A 20,240-nucleotide genomic window follows, 5' to 3' on the forward strand; every position below is an offset into this window, starting at 1 on the left:
AAATGTCGAACGCTTGATTTTGGCTCAGGTCATGATCTCAGGGTGCAGAGATTGAGCCCTGCATCAGGCTCTGTGCTAATAGGGGAGTCTGCTTCTCTGCCTCTCTCTCTCTCTCTCTGCCCCTTCCACCTTGCTCTTTTGCTCTCTTTCTCTTCAATAAATAAGTAAATCTTTTTAAAAATGGATGACATATATCCACCATTATAGGTCAGAAAATAATTTCTAAAAGTGCCCTGCTCTCTATGTATTTACTCCTCTCTCCATTCCCCATCCTGGCAATTACTGATCTTTTTACTGTCTCTGTAGTTTTGTCTTTTACAGAGTGACATATAATTGGAATCATACATTATGTACATTTTCAGACAGGCTTCTTCCACTTAGAAATCTGCATTTAAGTTTCCTCCATGTCTTTTCATGGCTTGATAGCTCATTTCTTTTTATCACTGAATAAAATTCCATTATCAGGATGTACCAGCTTATCAACTTACCTGTTGAAGGACATCTTGAATGTTTCCAAGTTTGGGCAATTGGGAAGAAAGCTACTATGAACATTATTGGGCAGGTTTTATACAGATAGAACATTTCAGCTCCTTCGAGTAAATACCAAGGAGTATGACTGCTGGATCACAAGATGAGAGTGTATTTCTGCCAAACTGTTCTGAAGAGACTGTATCATTTTTCATTCCCATCAGCAGTGAATGAACATTCTTGTTGTTCCACATCCTCACCAGCCTTTGGCAGTATCAGGATTTTGGATTTCGGCCATTCTAATTGGTATGTAGTTGCATCCTATTGTTGTTTTATTTTATAATTCCCTAGTGCCATACAAGACTGAATATCTTTTCATATGCATACTTGTCATCTGTATATCCTCTTTCATAATCTGTCTGTTAAGGTCTTTGGTCGTCCATTTTTAATTAGGTTTTTTTATTATTACTGAGCTATAAGAGATATTTGTATATCTTGTACAATGGTCCTTTTATCAGATGTGTCTTTTGCAAATATTTTCTCCCAGTCTGTGGCTCCTCTTTTTATTCTTTTGACGTTGTCTTTTGGCAGAGAAGATCTTGATTTTAATGAAGACCAACTTATCAAGATTTTCTTTCATAGATCACATTTTTGGCACTCTATCCAAAAAATGTTTGGCTTTATCATTGTCACACCCAAAGTCACCCAGATTTTCTCTTAGGTTGTCTTCTCAGATGTTTAGCTTTGCATTTTACATTCAGGCCCATGATCCATGAGTTAATATTTTTGAGAAGTGTAAGGTCTTTGCCTAGATTTGTGGGGGTTTTTTGGTTTGTTTTTTGCATTGGTTGTCCAGTTGTTCCTGCATGATTTGATGAAAAGACTATCCTTTCTCCATTAAATCGCCTTTGCTCCTTTTTCAAAGATCAATTGATTATGTTAGTGTGGGTCTTTTTCTGGACTCTTTATTCTCTTTCCTTGATCTATTTGTCTATTCTTTCCCCAGTACCGCACTGTATTGATTACTCTAGATTTATACCATGTCTTAAAGTTACTCCTCTGACTTTGTTCTTCGCCATATCGGATTGGCTTTTCTGGGTCTTTTGCCTCTCCATATCAACTTTAGAATAGTTTTTTTCAATATTCACAAGTTAGCTTGCTGAAATTTTGTTTGGAATTATGTTGAATCTATATATCAAGTTAGAAAGAACTGACGTACTTACAATATGAAATATTTCTATCCATGAACATAGAATATCTCTTCATTTATTTGGATCTTCATTGATTTCTTTCATCAGAGTTTCAGTATGTTTCTCATATAGCTATTACATATACATTGTTAACAATATACCTAAGTATAATTTTTGGTACTAAAAATAAGAATGAAGCTGCTATAAACTTTAGTGTGCAGGTTTTTGTGTGGACATGAGGTTTACCAAGTAAATGGTCTTGTGTTTTTTATTTCAAATTTTAATTATTCATTTCTAGTATAGCAGAAAGCAATTGGCTTTTTATATTTGCCTCGTATCCTTCTAGCTTGTTTTAATCACTTACTAGTAACAGGAGGTTTTTATTGTTATTGTTTTGGATTTCCACATAGACAATCATGTCATCCTACAGCAAGGACAGTTTTATTCCTTCCTTATCTGTATACTTTTTATTTCCTTTTCTTATTTTATTGCATTAGCTAGGATTTAATACAATATAAAATAGAAGTGGTGAGAGCACATATATTTGCCTTATTCTTGATCTTAGAGGGAAAGCATCTAGTTGCTACCATTAAGTATGATATTAGCTGTAGGTTTTCAAGGATGTTCTTTATCAAGTTGAGAGAGGGTATGCCCTTTTTTATTTTTAAAGGTTTTTATTTATTTATTTTGAGAGAGAGAAAGAGACAGAGTGAGAGAAATCATGAGAGGGGAGGTCAGAGGGAGAAGCAGACTCCTCATAGAGCTGGGAGCCCGATGTGGGACTTGATGCCAGGACTCTGAGACTATGACCTGAGCCGAAGGCAGTTGCTTTACCAACTGAGCCACCCAGGCGCCCAGGTATGCCCATTTTTGATAGTTGTTTTAATTCTTATATTGGCGACATCTGTAAATAAGCAGCACACTTAAAATACTCCTTCCTGTTACAGAAAAGTTATGCAATGTCTCCTGACTACCTACTGTATTATTACATGAGACTATTAACAATTCTGCCTTTCTTTCTCTGACTCACCACCTTCCACCTTTACCTTTTAATTGGTATCTTTAGTTCTGTACTGTCAGGATTGATAATATTTATCTTGTATTCTGTAATTACATTTAAGACATCCACGTTTCTTTTTAAAAGTTTAAAATCAATTAACAATGTATTTATGATATGACTACTTAAATAATGCTCATTGCATAAATAAGTAGTACAATAAAATTGTACTTCCTTCTCCTTAGGTCCAAATTCATAACACTCAGGACACTCAGGGACCTCTTCTAGGTTAAATGGGTTCTGTTTCATAACACACCATCAATTGCTGAAAGACCTGCATGACATTGGGTTTCTTTCATATCTGAACCATGACTTTATTACACAGTCTCTTAGGTTTTGGTTTTATTTTCTACTTTTGGTAGAGATTCTAATTTTCTGTGAAAAGAAGAACTATATCCTTTCTTTGGAAAATCACTAATATTCTCCAGCCCCTTAGGTACTCTCTGTTGCTCTGTTTTGTCTTTATTCTGTTCATTCTTCTTGGAGCCCTTGATTGCATTCCCACACTGGACTGATTGATTAAGTACCTGATCAAAAACTGTCATCCTGGGGCGCCTGGGTGGCTCAGTGGGTTAGGCCGCTGCCTTCGGCTTGGGTCATGATCTCAGGGTCCTGGGATCGAGTCCCACATCGGGCTCTCTGCTCAGCAGGGAGCCTGCTTCCCTCTCTCTCTCTCTGCCTGCCTCTCTGCCTACTTGTGATCTCTCTCTCTCTCAAATAAATAAATAAAAAATCTTAAAAAAAAAAAAAAAACTGTCATCCTGGGATTGTTTTTCCAAAGCCTTCAGGTGAATTCCACCATCTCTCTTTTCAGAGTCTTTTCTCTTGGTATACTCATTTTCTAGGGCTGCCATAACTAAGTTTTAACATCTCACAGTACTGGAAGCTGAAAGTATAAGATCAAGAGGTTAAAAAGGTTGATTTCTTCTAAGGTCAGTGAGGGAGAATCTGGTCATCCCTCTCTCCTATTGTTGGATATCCTCAGATATTCCTTAGCTTGTAGATGTGTTCTCCCCATGTCTTCACATTGTTTTTCTTCTGTGCATGTCTGTGTTCCCTTTTTAGAAGGACACAGTCATATTGGATTATGGTCTCTTCTAATGACCTCATCTTAAATTGATCTGAAAAACTTTGGTCCAAAGAAGGTCACATTCATAGGTACTGGGGACTAGAATGACAAAATCTTTTGGGGGCATACAATTCAACTGACAACACTTGATATCTACACCCATTTTACTGGATTATATCTCAAATGACTTCCTTTAGAAGAGTGCATGAGATATAAATTTTCCAAGTCCTGGGATCTCTAAAATGTAGTTATTTTGCCATGATGCATTTGCTTCAGAATTATTATCCATTAGAACTGGAAATACCATTGCTCATTTTTCTCTTACCAGTTGTGTTGGTGATTAGAAGTCCAGTGAGACTTTGACTCTCTATCCTATGTAAATGACCTGTTTTATCTAAGTGAAAGTTTTTTGGAATTCTCTTTCTTCTGTGTTCTGACAGAAAGATTTCAGGCATATGTTTACATGTGAATTTTCTCTTAATTTACTAGGAACTTGATAGACTCAAACAGAATAGTGTTTTCTGACCTCTGAGAAAGTTTTTTTGTAGTATTTCTTTAAAATTTCTTTCTCTTAGTGGGGCACCTGGGTGGCTCAGTTGGTTAAATGTCTGACTCTTAATGTCAACTCAGATCTTGATCTCAGGGTTGTGAGTTCAAGCCCATTGAACTCCATGCTAGGCATAGAAAATTTTTTAATTAAAATTTAAAATTAAAATGAAAATTTCTTTAACTTTGTTAATGTATGCCCATTTTTCTGGAAATCCTGTTAGTTGAGTTGGATCTCTTAGAATTATACTCTGAATATCTTATCTATTTCAAGTGTTCAATCTCCTCGTTTTGTTGTTGTTGCCTCTGTCTCATTCAATCTCTTTGTTTTTTTCTTTATGTTGTGCGAGAACTACTCACATTATATTCTAACACTTCTTTAAATATTTCATTTGGCATATAATTAAATATATAATAAATGTTCTAATTTGTACCTTGACTGTTCTTTCTTGTAGCATTCTGCTCTTGTACTCGGGGGTACTACCTTCTCAAATCTTTCTCTGAAATTTCTTTGTTTCTTCTAGCAACAATTTTTCTGTTGTTGTTGGTTTTTTGGGTTTTTTCTTTTTCTTCTTTTTTTTTCTTTTGTCTTGTCTTTCTTTTATCCAGTCCTTTTGTGATGTTGACAGTATATTCATTCCAATTAAGAAAAGGGGATGGGATTGTTTCTCTCTGTAGCAAGGATGTGTTTCCTCTATTTATGTGGGTTTGTTTTTCTACTTGGTTTCTCTCATTAATAGACATTTACTGAGACCTTTATGTAGGTGTCTAGGACTTGTCTAAATGAAATGAATTATTTAATGGGTACAGGCAGGTAACAGGTCTTTAGCTGTGGAGGTTCCAACTGCCAAAATGGGAGAACTTTACTCTGGGGTGCTGGCACCAAAAGTTCCAATTCTGCCTATATCGATGCTTCCATCTTATTAGAGAAGAATCCTTAGGTGTTTGTAGTCTGAGACTGATGCTTGATTTTTACACTAAGCATCAGAAAACACAGAGAAGGAAAGCAAAGAAATGAGCATGTCAGGAAGAAAACATTAGGCTGCTGTGCAAATAGCCTTCTCAGATATGCCACTCTTCTCACTCTTGTTGGCTTTACACCTTTCAACTTTCCTCTAGGTCGACCTTCTCCTGTTTTGTGCTCTACACCTGCCTCACTCTCTTTTCCTTGTTGAAAATCTTCCATCCTCTTTTTATCTTTCATAAATGTGTGGCAATCTCTCCCCTGCTCAAGTTTCTATTTCATTCCCTTTGCAGAAATGGGTGTTTTCTTTTACTCTTACCTAACGTTGGCAGGGGGTTTGAAGGGATTAAGGAAAAACACATACCCTCTGCCCGTTATCTTGTACCATCTATAAATACAAATTTCAAATTCTGTGTAACACTGATGCCAGTGGAACATTTAAATAAAAAAGTCTGTATTACCAAAAAGAGAAAACTAGTGGTGACTTCATATCTTGATTAACGACATGTATACATACACTTAAATAAGTGTACACACACAAGATGTGGTAGAACAAATAGCCAGTTCTAAGAGGAAAGTTATGGAACTGAAATACACTAGATGGAAGAGTTTACATAATTTTTAAAAAATAATAAATGGCTCTTTTTTTTTTAAAGATTTTGTTTATTTGTTTGACAGAGAGAGACATCACAAGTAGGCAGAGAGGCAGGCAGAGAGAAAGGGGGAAAGAGGCTCCCTGCTGAGCAGAAAGCCCAATGTAGGGCTCAATCCTAGGACCCTAAGATCATGACCTGAGCCAAGGGCAGCGGCATTAACTCACTGAGACACCCAGGCGCCCCTACATAAGTTTTTAAAGATAATACTAGATAGTGGGTTACACAACATGTGGTATTTTACAGCATAACTGATCTCATTCAATGATTGTAGGTAGATAATGCCCCTTGATGAATTCCCTATATCCACATCATTTAATAATTTCACAATTTGGTTGCTCCCACTAAGGCATAGAGTCTTTTTTCCCACTTACTTAAGTCTTAACTGACCTTGTGAATTGCCTTTTCCAAAAGAATGTGATAGAAGTGATGATCTATAAGTTCCAGAGATTAAGCCCTTAGAAAAACTTGTAACTTCCATTTTTGCCCTCTTGAAAACCTGAGATCATCATCTAGACAAAAGCCCAGAGTAACCTACTGTAGGATTGGAAGCCACGTGGAGAAGAGCCAAAGTACCTTAACCAACAGTCATCATCAGTTGTCAGACATGAGAGTGATAACATCTGGGACTCTAGTTCCAAGTGAGCTGTCACATGACTGCAACCATATGAAAGAGCTCAGGCAAGACAAGAAGAAGAAACACGTGGTCTACTCACAAAATTAAGAAAAATAATAAATTTTGATGTTTTAAGTCACTAAGTTTTGGAATGTATTTTTTTTTCTTGAGCAATGGATTTTTTTTTTAAAAGATTGTATTTATTTATTTGACAGACAGAGATCACAAGTAGGCAGAGAAGCAGGCAGAGAGAGAGGAGGAAGCAGGCTCCCCAATGAGCAGAGAGCCCAATGTGGGACTTGATCCTACAACCCTGAGATCATGACCTGAGCCAAAGACAGAGGCTTTAACCCACTGAGCCACCCACACGCCCTGAGCAATGGATTTTTAAAAACAACCTCTAACAGAAGTTCTGAACTTTGTGTCTAATTGAACATTTTTAGGGGTTGGGGAGGGGCAGAGGGAAAGGGAGAGAAAGAATCTTAAGCAGGCTCACGCCCAGCATGACATGGGGCTCTGTTTTACAACCCTGAGAAAATGACGTGAGCCAAAATCAAGAGTTCAATGCGTCACCAACTGAGCTACCAAGGTGACCCTCTTATTGGACCATTTTAATGGTACAGATTCATTCCTTCAACAATCAATGTGACTGAAGGAATTATGTATACTCATTGGCTTAGGTCTGAATCTTTGCTTTTCCTTGAACTAGTTAGTGTAGCAAGAAGTTGTCATGAGTGGCTTAGGTCAAACCAGGTCATCCCTAGCACTGAGGGTGGGTTCAATCTCATGGAAACCAGTGGAGTAGGAGTAAAGGGGATGCTACAGAGGCAATTACAATGTCTAGGACAGGTGGGAGGAGGCTAGTAACTCACCTTGGAAAAGTTTCTGTTCATGACCATTATCCATTGTTGCTTCTCTTGAACCCAACATTATCACTATGGAAACTGCTGGCACCTTTGCCAACTTGCAACTATTAGAATTGTCACCTTTGAGTCTACCTAATCGCTGCTGCCATTACTTCAAGCCATTGCTGCCAACATTATGAAACTACTCCATAGCTTCAGTAATCATGACTTTCAGCGTGAGCTGCAGCTACTGCCAAAGTGCTGGACTGCGTTCCAACCTAAACTGAACTGAGAACAGGGTATAGAGAAGGTCTAACCGAAAGGTAAAGTTGGAAAGACAGAAGACATGAGGCAGAAATAAAGGACAAACGGGGAAGAAGAGGAGAGTATGTGGCCCCACCTTGGTGGCAAAGGCACAGAATTCACAGGTGATCTGGAAAAGACTGTGTGTCCCTGCCATTAGAAGCACAGTAGCTTTGGGGGTGACAAGAACAGCTCTGACTGCAAAATCATCTATAAAAGAGAGAAAAGTCAATGTCCAGTGGAGGAGCCAGAATTTTAGGAAGTACTCTGAGTTCTGACACTCGCCATACCTGCCACCCAGAATGATCTGTGGGCCTGCCTTGGAAGTCAAACATCTGGATCCCTGAAGAGTGTCTCATTGCCTCCAGGATCTCATTCATACATTCCCTAAATAGCTGCCAGAGAGGATTTTCTCACTTTAACAACTGTGAAGCCCTAGGAGGTTCTGTGTATTCCCACTTCTTATGTTTGGCTGCTGCTTTGAAAGTGCTCTACAGTTGCACCCCAGGTCAGGTTGACATGTGTAGTCTGTGGGATGTGGGGAGAGTGAAAAAGAAAAAGCTGGAAGGGGATATGCATATCCCAGGCAGAATTCTCTCAGCTCTTACATTCTGTCCTCTCACATTTGTATGCATTTCAGTCATATTTTATTTTTTAAAATGTGGTACCAAATTAATGGGTTCTACTTGATTATATTTTCTATTTGAGTGTGCATCCATATTCATAAAAGCATTGGATCCCTAGTTTTCCTTTTTTGTGCTCTCCTTAACAAATTTTATTATTAAAGTTAACCTGAATTCTTACCATAAATGAGAAATCATCTAAAAAAATCTGTGATCTGGAATAGTTTAATAACAGTGAAATTATCTGGATTAAACATGTGAGCTGGAAGACAGTTGTTAAGATAACCCATCCAATAGTATTCCCTACTTAAATAGTAGTGATTAACCTAACTTGCAACATCTATTTACATTCGATTATGAGAAATTTTTTAAATAAATTTTTTATTTCTTATTTTTTTATAAACATATAATGGATTTTTATCCCCAGGGGTACAGGTCTATGAATCACCAGGTTTACACACTTCACAGCACTCACCATAGCACATACCCTCCCCAATGTCCATAACCCCCCTCCTCCTCTCCCAAACCCTCCTCCCCCCCAGCAACCCTCTGTTTTGTGAGATTAAGAGTCACTTATGGTTTGTCTCCCTCCCAATCCCATCTCGATTCACTTATTCTTCTACTATCCCCTAACACCCCATGTTGCATCACCATGTCCTCATATCAGGGAGATCATATGACAGTTGTCTTTCTCCGATTGACTTATTTCACTAAGGATGATACCCTCTAGTTCCATCCATGTCGTCGCAAATGGCAAGATTTCATTTCTTTTGATGGCTGCATAGTATTCCATTGTGTATATATACCACACCTTCTTTATCCATTCATCTGTTGATGGACATCTAGGTTCTTTCCATAATTTGGCTATTGTAGACATTGCTGCTATAAACATTAACATTCGTGTGCACCTGCCCCTTCGGATCACTACGTTTGTATCTTAGGGTAAATACCCAGTAGTGCAATTGTTGTGTCATAGGGTAGTTCTATTTTCAACATTTTGAGGAACCTCCTTGCTCTTCTCCAGAGTGGCTGCACCAGTTTGCATTCCCACCAACAGTTGAGGAGGGTTCCCCTTTCTCTGCATCCTCGCCAGCATCTGTCATTTCCTGACTTGTTAATTTTAGCCATTCTGACTGGTGTGAGGTGATATCTCATTGTGGTTTTGATTTGTATTTCCCTGATGCCGAGTCATGTGGAACACTTTTTCATGTGTCTGTTGGCCATCTGGATGTCTTCTTTGCAGGAATGTCTGTTCATGTCCTCTACCCATTTCTTGATTGGATTGTTTGTTCTTTGGGTGTTGAGTTTGCTAAGTTCCTTATAGATTTTGGACACTAACCCTTTATCTGATATGTCGTTTGCAAATATCTTCTCCCATTCTGTCAGTTGTCTTTTGGTTTTGTTAACTGTTTCCTTTGCTGTGCAAAAGCTTTTGATCTTGATGAAGTCCCTATAGTGCATTTTTGCCCTTGCTTCCCTTGCCTTTGCCGATGTTCCTAGGAAGATGTTGCTACGGCTGAGGTCGAAGAAGTTGCTGCCTGTGTTCTCCTCAAGGATTTTGATGGATTCCTTTCTCACATTGAGGTCCTTCATCCACTTTGAGTCTATTTTCATGTGTGGTGTAAGGAAGTGGTCCAATTTCATTTTTCTGCATGTGGCTGTCCAATTTTCCCAGCACCATTTATTGAAGAGGATACCTTTTTTCCACTGGACATTCTTTCCTGCTCTGTCAAAGATCAGTTGACCATAGAGTTGAGGGTCTATTTCTGGGCTCTCTATTCTGTTCCATTGATCTATGTGTCTGTTTTTGTGCCAGTACCATGCTGTCTTGATGATGACAGCTTTGTAATAGAGCTTGAAGTCCGGAATTGTGATGCCACCAACTTTGGCTTTCTTTTTCTATATTCCTTTGGTTATTCGAGGTCTTTTCTGGTTCCATAAAAATTTCAGGATTATTTGTTCCATTTCTTTGAAGAAAACGGATGGGATTTTGATAGGGATTGCATTAAATGTGTAGATTGCTTTAGGTAGCATAGACGTTTTCACAATATTTATTCTTCCAATCCAGGAGCATGGAACATTTTTCCATTTCTTTGTGTCTTCCTCAATTTCTTTCATGAGTACTTTATATTTTTCTGCATATAGATTTTTAGCCTCCTTGGCTAGGTTTATTCCGAGGTATCTTATAGTTTTGTGTGCAATTGTAAATGGGATTGACTCCTTATTTTATCTTTCTTCTGTCTTGTTGTTGGTGTAGAGAAATGCAACTGATTTCTGTGCATTGATTCTTTTTTTTTTTTTTTTTTTTGTGGTGAATTTTCCGCCTTGTCATTTTGTCCAGATAAGAGTATATGAAGGAGCAAGTAAAATACTAAAAGGGTGGCAAAGACCCCGGAAAAATGCGCTTTAACCAAATCAGAAGAGACCCCAAATCCTGCGGGGGAGAAAGGGGATAAAAAGAGGTTCATAAAAAAAAAGAAAAATTTAAAAAAGAAAAAATATAAAAAAGAAAAAAAATATATATATTAGAAAACTAGTTAAAAACTTTAAAAAAGAAAAGGGTAAAAGTTAAAAAAAATTTAGCAGAAGAAGAAAAAAATTGAAAAAAAATTTAAATTAACTGCAAGACTAAAGAATCATGGGGAGAAAGCCATGAGCACCGTACTGTGCTTTTTCTTCCTCTGGAATTCCGCTGCTGTCCTTGGTATTGAACCTGCTCTCCTTGGTAGGTGAACTTGGTCCTGGCTGGATTTCCTGTTGATCTTCTGGGGGAGGGGCCTGTTGTAGTGATTCTCAAGTGTCTTTGCCTGAGGCGGAATTGCACCGCCCTCACCAGGCGCCGGCTGAGTAATCCACTTGGCTTTGCTTTCAGGAACTTTTGTTCCCTGAACACTTTCTGTAGAGTTCTGGAGGACAGGAATGAAAATGGTGGTCTCCCAGTCTCTGGCCCGGAGGAGCCGAGAGCCAGGCCCCCACTCCTGAGTGCACCCCCAGAGAACAGCGCCCAATCACTCCCATATCCCCGGCCTCCAGCCATGCTCTGAGCTCACCCAGCCTGCGACCGGTTCAAGGTAACCCCGAACTGAGAGCTCACTCCTCGGCTCTGTCTCTGTAGCTGGCTTTCCTGTTGTAATGCCTGCAAGCTCTGCGACACTCCAACACCCCCGATCCTTCTGTGACCCTGCGGGACCTGGGGCCATGCTGACCCTGCGCAGGCTTCACCCCGGTTTAGCCTCTGGAGCAATGTCCCTCCATGGAACAGACTTTTAAAAGTCCTGATTTTGTGCTCCCTTGCTCCGCCGCTTGTCGGGAGCCGGCCTCTCCCCCCGCAGTCTATCTTCCCGTTGTTTTGGATTCACTTCTCCGCCAGTCCTACCTTTCAGAAAGTGGTTGATTTTCTGTTTCTAGAATTGCTGTTCTTCTTCTCTTCAATCTCCCGTTGGATTTGTAGGTGTTTGCAATGTTTAGATAAGTTATCTAGCTGATCTCCTGCTACCTGATGTAGTCTCAGTCTGCTACTTCTCTACCATCTTGACTCCTCTCTCTGGTGCCGGTTGTTAAGAAAATAAGCCCAATACATAAATTCCATTAGGACTTTGAATGTGTGCCTTTGTCACAAAGGAAAACAACCAATTGCTTGAAAATCCCATGTCATATAAGGTATAATATTCCATGTAACCTGTAATTATGGAGACTAAAGGCAGTTGTGGAATAGGTAGTTCCTATGAGGGAATTTTTCCACCTTAGGAAATTCTTGGTGGCATTGGCGATCACATATTAGAAAGCTGTCAAAAATAAGACTTGAGAGTGGACTATATTTCCCGGTGGGGGTAATTTCCACTGGATAGCTGGAGCTTAGTTTCATTAGCACAGAATCCACCTCTGTCTGCCTCAACAGAGATACAGGAACAAACAACAGCTGGCCAAGGCCCCGCCATACAAAGGGCTATATCAGGACCAGGCTGATTGCCCATTCTATTGCCAGTCATGAGTTCATCATGCCTTTTAATACTGCTTACCTCAGGTATCACAGCAATCAAGACTCCTGACACATTTCACGTCCTTTCTTTCCTTACTATATGGCCTCCATGAAGGGATTTCCCTGTCATCTAGAAATTCTATATTGGATGTGCTCTTCCTTAAATCACAGGGCTTCTCAGTGCTGCTCAGAATTCCTATGAATGACATGTGGAATCTATCTTTTGTATAGTACCTGATTTTTTTTTCTTTCTCAAATTTTTAAGATTTTTTTGTCCTTATTTGCCTTTCTTTATTCGTATGGCTGCACATTCAATGGGTCTTTTTTTTCCCTTTCCTTTTCTTTTTTTTGGGGGGGGGAGAGAAAGGGAGGGCCAGAGGGACAGGAAGAGAGAGAATCTCAAGCAGACTCGATGGCCAGCGCAGAGCCTGATGTGGGCTCAATCTCACAACCCTGAGATCATGACTTGTGCTGAAATCAGGAGTCAGGTGTGTAACTGACTGAGTCACCTAGGCACCCCCAGTGAGTCATTTTAATCTGGAAAACTGTGTTCCTCAGTTCTAGGAATTTTTTTGGTTTAAGGCATTTTCATACTTTCCTCTGTATTTCTTTCTGGAACTCATAGCATTCAAATATTGGACCTCCTACACAGATCTTTAAATTTGTGAGTTAAGCCACTGCTTTTGGCTCAGGTCATGATCTCAGGGTCCTGGGATCGAGCCCCACATAGGGCTCTCTGCTCAGCAGGGAGCCTGCTTCCCTATCTCTCTCTCTGCCTACCTCTCTGCCTACTTGTGATCTCTCTCTGTCAAATAAATAAATAAAAATCTTTAAAAAAAAACGTGAGACAGGAATCCATCAGAATCCTAGAGGAGAACATAGGCAGTAATCTCTTCGATATCAGCCACAGCAACTTCTTTCACGATATGTCTCCAAAGGGCAAGGAAACAAAAGCGAAAATGAACTTTTGGGACTTCATCAAGATCAAAAGCTTCTGCACAGCAAAGGAAACAGTCAACAAAACAGAAAGGCAACCCACGGAATGGGAGAAGATATTTGCAAATGACAGTACAGACAAAAGGTTGATATCCAGGATCTATAAAACTCAACACACACAAAACAGATAATCATATCAAAAAATGGGCAGAAGATATGAACAGACACTTCTCCAATGAAGACATACAAATGGCTATCAGACACATGAAAAAATGCTCATCATCACTAGCCATCAGGGAGATTCAAATGAAAACCACATTGAGATATCACCTTATCCCAGTTAGAATGGCCCAAATTAGCAAGACAGGAAACAACGTGTGTTGGAGAGGTTGTGGAGAAAGGGGAACCCTCTTACACTGTTGGTGGGAATGCAAGTTGGTGCAGCCACTCTGGAGAACAGTGTGGAGATTCCTCAAGAAATTAAAAATAGAGCTTCCCCATGACCCTGCAATTGCACTGCTGGGTATTTACCCCAAAGATACAGATGTAGTGAAAAGAAGAGTCATCTATACCCCAATGTTAATAGCAGCAATTACCACGGTCGCCAAACTATGGAAAGAACCAAGATGCCCTTCAATGGACGAATGGATAAGGAAGATGTGGTACATATAACACGATGGAGTATTATGCCTCCATCAGAAAGGATGAATACCAACTTTTGTAGCAACATGGACAGGAGTGGAAGAAATTATGCTGAGCAAAATAAGTCAAGCAGAGAGAGTCAAGTATCATATGGTTTCACTTATTTGTGGAGCATAACAAAGAACATGGAGGACATGGGGAGATGGAGAGGGGAAGGGAGTTGAGGGAAATTGGAAGGGGAGATGAACCATGAGAGACTATGGACTCTGAAATACAACCTGAAAGTTTTGAAGGGGCGGGGAGTGGGAGGTTGGGGAACCAGGTGGAAGGTAATAGAGAGGGCACATATTGCATGGAGCACTGGGTGTGGTGCAAAAACAATGAGTACTGTTATGCTGAAAATAAATAAATTTAAAAAAATTTGACGAGTCTGGCCAGGGGTTTATCAATCTTATTGATTCTTTCAAAGAACCAGCTCCTAGTTTCATTGATTTTTTCTATTGTTTTTTTGGTTTCTATTTCATTGATTTCTGCTCTGATCTTTATGATTTCTCTTCTCCTGCTGGGTTTAGGGTTTCTTTCTTGTTCTTTCTCCAGCTCCTTTACGTGTAGGGTTAGGTTGTGTACTTGAGACCTTTCTTGTTTCTTGAGAAAGGCTTGTACCACTATATATTTTCCTCTCAGGACTGCCTTTGCTGTGTCCCACAGATTTTGAACTGTTGTGTTTTCATTATCATTTGTTTCCATGAATTTTTTCAATTCTTCTTTAATTTCCTGGTTAACCCATTCATTCTTTAGAAGGATGCTGTTTAGTCTCCATGTATTTGGGTTCTTTCCAGCTTTCCTCTTGTGATTGAGTTCTAGCTTCAGAGCATTGTGGTCTGAAAATATGCAGGGAATAATCCTAATCTTTTGATACTGGTTGAGACCTGATTTGTGACCCAGGATGTGATCTATTCTGGAGAAGGTTCCATGTGCACTAGAGAAGAATGTGTATTCTGTTGCTTTGGGATGAAATGTTCTGAATATATCTGTGATGTCCATCTGGTCCAGTGTGTCATTTAAGGCCTTTATTTCCTTGTTGATCTTTTGCTTGGATGATCTGTCCATTTCAGTGAGGGGAGTGTTCAAGTCCCCTACTATTATTGTATTATTATTGATGTGTTTCTTTGATTTTGTTATTAATTGGTTTATATAGTTGGCTGCTCCCACGTTAGGGGCATAGATATTTAAAATTGTTAGATCTTCTTGTTGGACAGACCCTTTGAGTAGGATATAGTGTCCTTCCTCATCTCTTATTATAGTCTTTGGCTTAAAATCTAATTGATCTGATATAAGGTTCTTTGAAAGAATCAATAAGATTGATAAACCCCTGGCCAGACTCGTCAAAAAGAAAAGAGAAAGGACCCAAATCAATAAAATCATGAATGAAAGAGGAGAGATCACAACTAACACCAAAGAAATACAGACAATTATAAGAACATACTATGAGCAACTCTACGCCAACAAATTGGACAATCTGGAAGAAATGGATGCATTCCTAGAGACATATAAACTACCACAACTGAACCAGGAAGAAATAGAAAACCTGAACAGGCCCATAACCAGTAAGGAGATTGAAACAGTCATCAAAAATCTCCAAACAAACAAAAGCCCAGGGCCAGACGGCTTCCCAGGGGAATTCTACCAAACATTTAAAGAAGAACTCATTCCTATTCTCCTGAAACTGTTCCAAAAAATAGAAATGGAAGGAAAACTTCCAAACTCATTTTATGAGGCCAGCATCACCTTAATCCCAAAACCAGACAAGGATCCCACCAAAAAAGAGAACTACAGACCAATATCCTTGATGAACACAGACGCAAAAATTCTCGCCAAAATACTAGCCAATAGGATTCAACAGTACATTAAAAGGATTATTCACCACGATCAAGTGGGATTTATTCCAGGGCTGCAGGGTTGGTTCAACATCCGCAAATCAATCAATGTGATACAAAACATTAATAAAAGAAAGAACAAGAACCATATGATACTCTCAATAGATGCTAAAAAAGCATTTGACAAAGTATAGCATCCCTTCCTGATCAAAACTCTTCAAAGTGTAGGGATAGAGGGCACATACCTCAATATTATCAAAGCCATCTATGAAAAACCCACCGCAAATATCATTCTCAATGGAGAAAAACTGAAAGCTTTTCCGTTAAGGTCAGGAACACGGCAGGGATGTCCATTATCACCACTGCTATTCAACATAGTACTAGAAGTCCTAGCCTCAGCAATCAGACAACAAAAAGAAATTAAAGGCATCCAAATCGGTAAAGAAGAAGTCAAACTATCACTCTTCGCAGATGATATGATACTATATGTGGAAAACCCAAAAGACTCCACTCCAAAACTGCTAGAACTTGTCCAGGAATTCAGTAAAGTGTCAGGATATAAAATCAATGCACAGAAATCAGTTGCATTTCTGTACACCAACAACAAGACTGAAGAAAGAGAAATTAAGGAGTCAATCCCATTTACAATTGTACCCAAAACTATAAGATACCTAGGAATAAACCTAACCAAAGAGACTAAGAATCTATACACAGAAAATTATAAAGTACTCATGAAAGAAATTGAGTAAGACACAAAAAAATGGAAAAATGTTCCATGCTCCTGGATTGGAAGAATAAATATTGTGAAAATGTCTATGCTACCTAAAGCAATCTACACATTTAATGCAATCCCTATCAAAATACCATCCATTTTTTTCAAAGAAATGGAACAAATAATCCTAAAATTTATATGGAACCAGAAAAGACCTCGAATAGCCAAAGGAATATTGAAAAACAAAGCCAAAGTGGGTGGCATCACAATTCCGGACTTCAAGCTCTATGACAAAGCTGTCATCATCAAGACAGCATGGTACTGGCACAAAAACAGACACATAGATCAGTGGAACAGAATAGAGAGCCCAGAAATCGACCCTCAACTCTATGGTCAACTAATCTTCAACAAAGCAGGAAAGAATGTCCAATGGAAAAAAGACAGCCTCTTCAATAAATGGTGCTGGGAAAATTGGACAGCCACATGCAGAAAAATGAAATTGGACCACTTCCTTACACCACACACGAAAATAGACTCCAAATGGATGAAGGACCTCAATGTGAGAAAGGAATCCATCAAAATCCTTGAGGAGAATGCAGGCAGCAACCTCTTCGACCTCAGCCGTAGCAACATCTTCCTAGGAACAACGGCAAAGGCAAGGGAAGCAAGGGCAAAAATGAACTATTGGGATTTCATCAAGATCAAAAGCTTTTGCACAGCAAAGGAAACAGTTCACAAAACCAAAAGACAACTGACAGAATGGGAGAAGATATTTGCAAATGACATATCAGATAAAGGGCTAGTATCCAAAATCTATAAGGAACTTAGCAAACTCAACACCCAAAGAACAAACAATCCAATCAAGAAATGGGCAGAGGACATGAACAGACATTTCTTCAAGGAAGACATCCAGATGGCCAACAGACACATGAAAAAGTGCTCCACGTCACTCGGCATCAGGGAAATACAAATCAAAACCACAATGAGATATCACCTCACACCAGTCAGAATGGCTAAAATTAACAAGTCAGGAAATGACAGATGCTGGCAAGGATGCGGAGAAAGGGGAACCCTCCTCCACTGTTGGTGGGAATGCAAGCTGGTGCAACCACTCTGGAAAACAGCATGGAGGTTCCTCAAAATGTGGAAAATAGAACTACCCTATGACCCAGCAATTGCACTACTGGGTATTTACCCTAAAGATACAAACATAGTGATCCGAAGGGGCACGTGTACCCGAATGTTTATAGCAGCAATGTCTACAATAGCCAGACTATGGAAAGAACCTAGATGTCCATCAACAGATGAATGGATAAAGAAGAGGTGGTATATATACACAATGGAATACTATGCAGCCATCAAAAGAAATGAAATCTTGCCATTTGCGACGACGTGGATGGAACTAGAGCGTATCATGCTTAGTGAAATAAGTCAATCGGAGAAAGACAACTATCCTATGATCTCCCTGATATGAGGACATGGAGAAGCAACATGGGGGGGTAGGGGGATAGGAGAAGAATAAATGAAACAAGATGGGATTGGGAGGGAGACAAACCATAAATGACTCTTAATCTCACAAAACAAACTGGGGGTTGCTGGAGGGAGGTGGGATTGGGAGAGGGGGAGCGGGCTATGGACATTGGGGAGGGCAGGCGAACCATAAGAGACTATGGACTCTGAAAAACAACCTGAGGGTTTTGAAGGGTCAGGGGTGGGAGGTTGGGGCAACCTGAGGGTTTTGAAGGGTCAGGGGTGGGAGGTTGGGGGAACAGGTGGTGGGTAATGGGGAGGGCACGTTTTGCATGGAGCACTGGGTGTTGTGCAAAAAGAATGAATACTGTTACGCTGAAAAAATAAATAAAATGGAAAAAAAAATTAACCATCACAATTGGTTAATCAAGAAATATCAGTCATATTAGACAGTCATAAAAGAGATACATATTAAATTGGAACTTTGAATTTTACATCAAACATATAAATACATATTTGCTTATCTTCCTTTTGTAGTAGACCCAAAGCTTTTTTTTTTTTTTTTTTTTAATAAGAATCTGGTGACTGGAGTTCCAGATAGTCTTTTTCACAAAACTATACTCTTAATTCATCTACATTTCCTAGTGTGTTTCAAGTGATAAAAAGATCTTAAAGCTAACAGCAAAATTTTTCTAGGCCTTAAAAGGGTTTTTCCCCCTAATTCTTTAAAATTATTTGATTTGATCTCATTTTAAAAAGCAGTTTGCTTTCTGAAGTATTTAATTTAGTTTTCACAGCAGCAACATTTTTCTTTTACAACCTGTCATCTTGGGTAATATGTAGTTGTCAAGTTGTATTAACATGTAGTTGTTATAGTATTACAATGACAAGGTTTCAAATCAAACACAATTGCGTCTAGGGAAGCATACAACTCAGCTGATGGGAGCACAGGTACAAGGATAGAATGGGGCTAGTATGGCAGTGCTGAGGGTCATTTTGCTGTGGGAATCAGCCAGTATGATTCACAGAGAGAGGGTAGAGAGTCTGTTAATCCTGAGAGTCCCCTCAGTGGAAGCCTTAGTGAGTTGCTTCCCATATTATCAGGCTAAAAAGACATTAAACATTAACATCCATTTGCATCAGATTTATTTGAGAGTTTCCAAAGGTCACCATGAAAAATAAAATAAACAAGAGGAAGAGAATCTATTTCCAGAATTTTCTAGTAACTTTCTTGACTCCTTTGGTTTATTCATCAGTTCCTATTTTCATAATTGCCTTCAAATATGTAATTTAAAAATGATAATTCTTACTCAATTCTCTCTGAGTTATTGCCTTTGGTATCTCAAGAGTAAAATCATACGCTGTTTTATTGAAATGCCCACTTTTATTATGACAACTACTTTTTTAGAACAAGTAAAATTCTGCTCTATTTCATTCAGATGATAAAATAATCAGTGCTGCACAGTGAAGACAAATTGGAAATCAGTACTTTGATGCATAATGCCATGTAAAGGCAAGACCCATTTTTACTTATATGTAGTGATAAAACACAGCTCAATATTTTCATATGACAAGTTGATATATAAAGAAATACTATTACTTTTGCTAATTACCTTGATATATTTGTGAGTCTAAGTAACACAAGTCTTAAAAATTTAAGCTTTGGGGAATGATAAAAGAAAAAGTCTAATTTTTAATAATTTTTTTCTGAATACCTGAAAAGATAGTACTGTTATACAAAGCCATCAGGGACTGTGTTAAACACTCTAGTGACCAATTAGTAACATTTATGCTACGTGATTTGTCACATTTTCTTTTAATAGTATAGCTTATTAGAGGCAAAAATGTGTGCTATTTATGGGAGGGCTCCAGGGTCAGAAGGCCTCGGTTTGAATCTCAGCTCCACGTCTTCCTATCTAGCTAAACTTGGGTGATTATTTAAGTCCCTAAGTGTTAGTGTTGGCAAATGCTGGATCCTCAAAAATTCCACCAAAATAACCTGTTGAAAAGGTAAATCTGAATTTATTGCTTACCTCAGTAAGGGAGAACACTGCTTTGACCATGAAATTAGTAGCATCTTGGAAGGAAGAGAGCAAAGTTGTGATATGAAGTTTCGGTATTTGGTTTAAGGCAAGTCTTTCAAGGCAAGGGGTGACTTTTAATTAGGATGGGATAAAGATCAAAGCAGAATGCTTTAGGATTTGTGGGTACAGAAAAAAAAGGGCTTTGAGGTAAAGGTATGGAAAAATCGGAAAGCAAAGAATTATTGGATGCTATCTATTGAAAAGCC

The sequence above is a fragment of the Meles meles genome, chromosome 1, assembly GCF_922984935.1.
Source record: "Meles meles chromosome 1, mMelMel3.1 paternal haplotype, whole genome shotgun sequence".
Classification (NCBI taxonomy): domain Eukaryota; kingdom Metazoa; phylum Chordata; class Mammalia; order Carnivora; family Mustelidae; genus Meles; species Meles meles.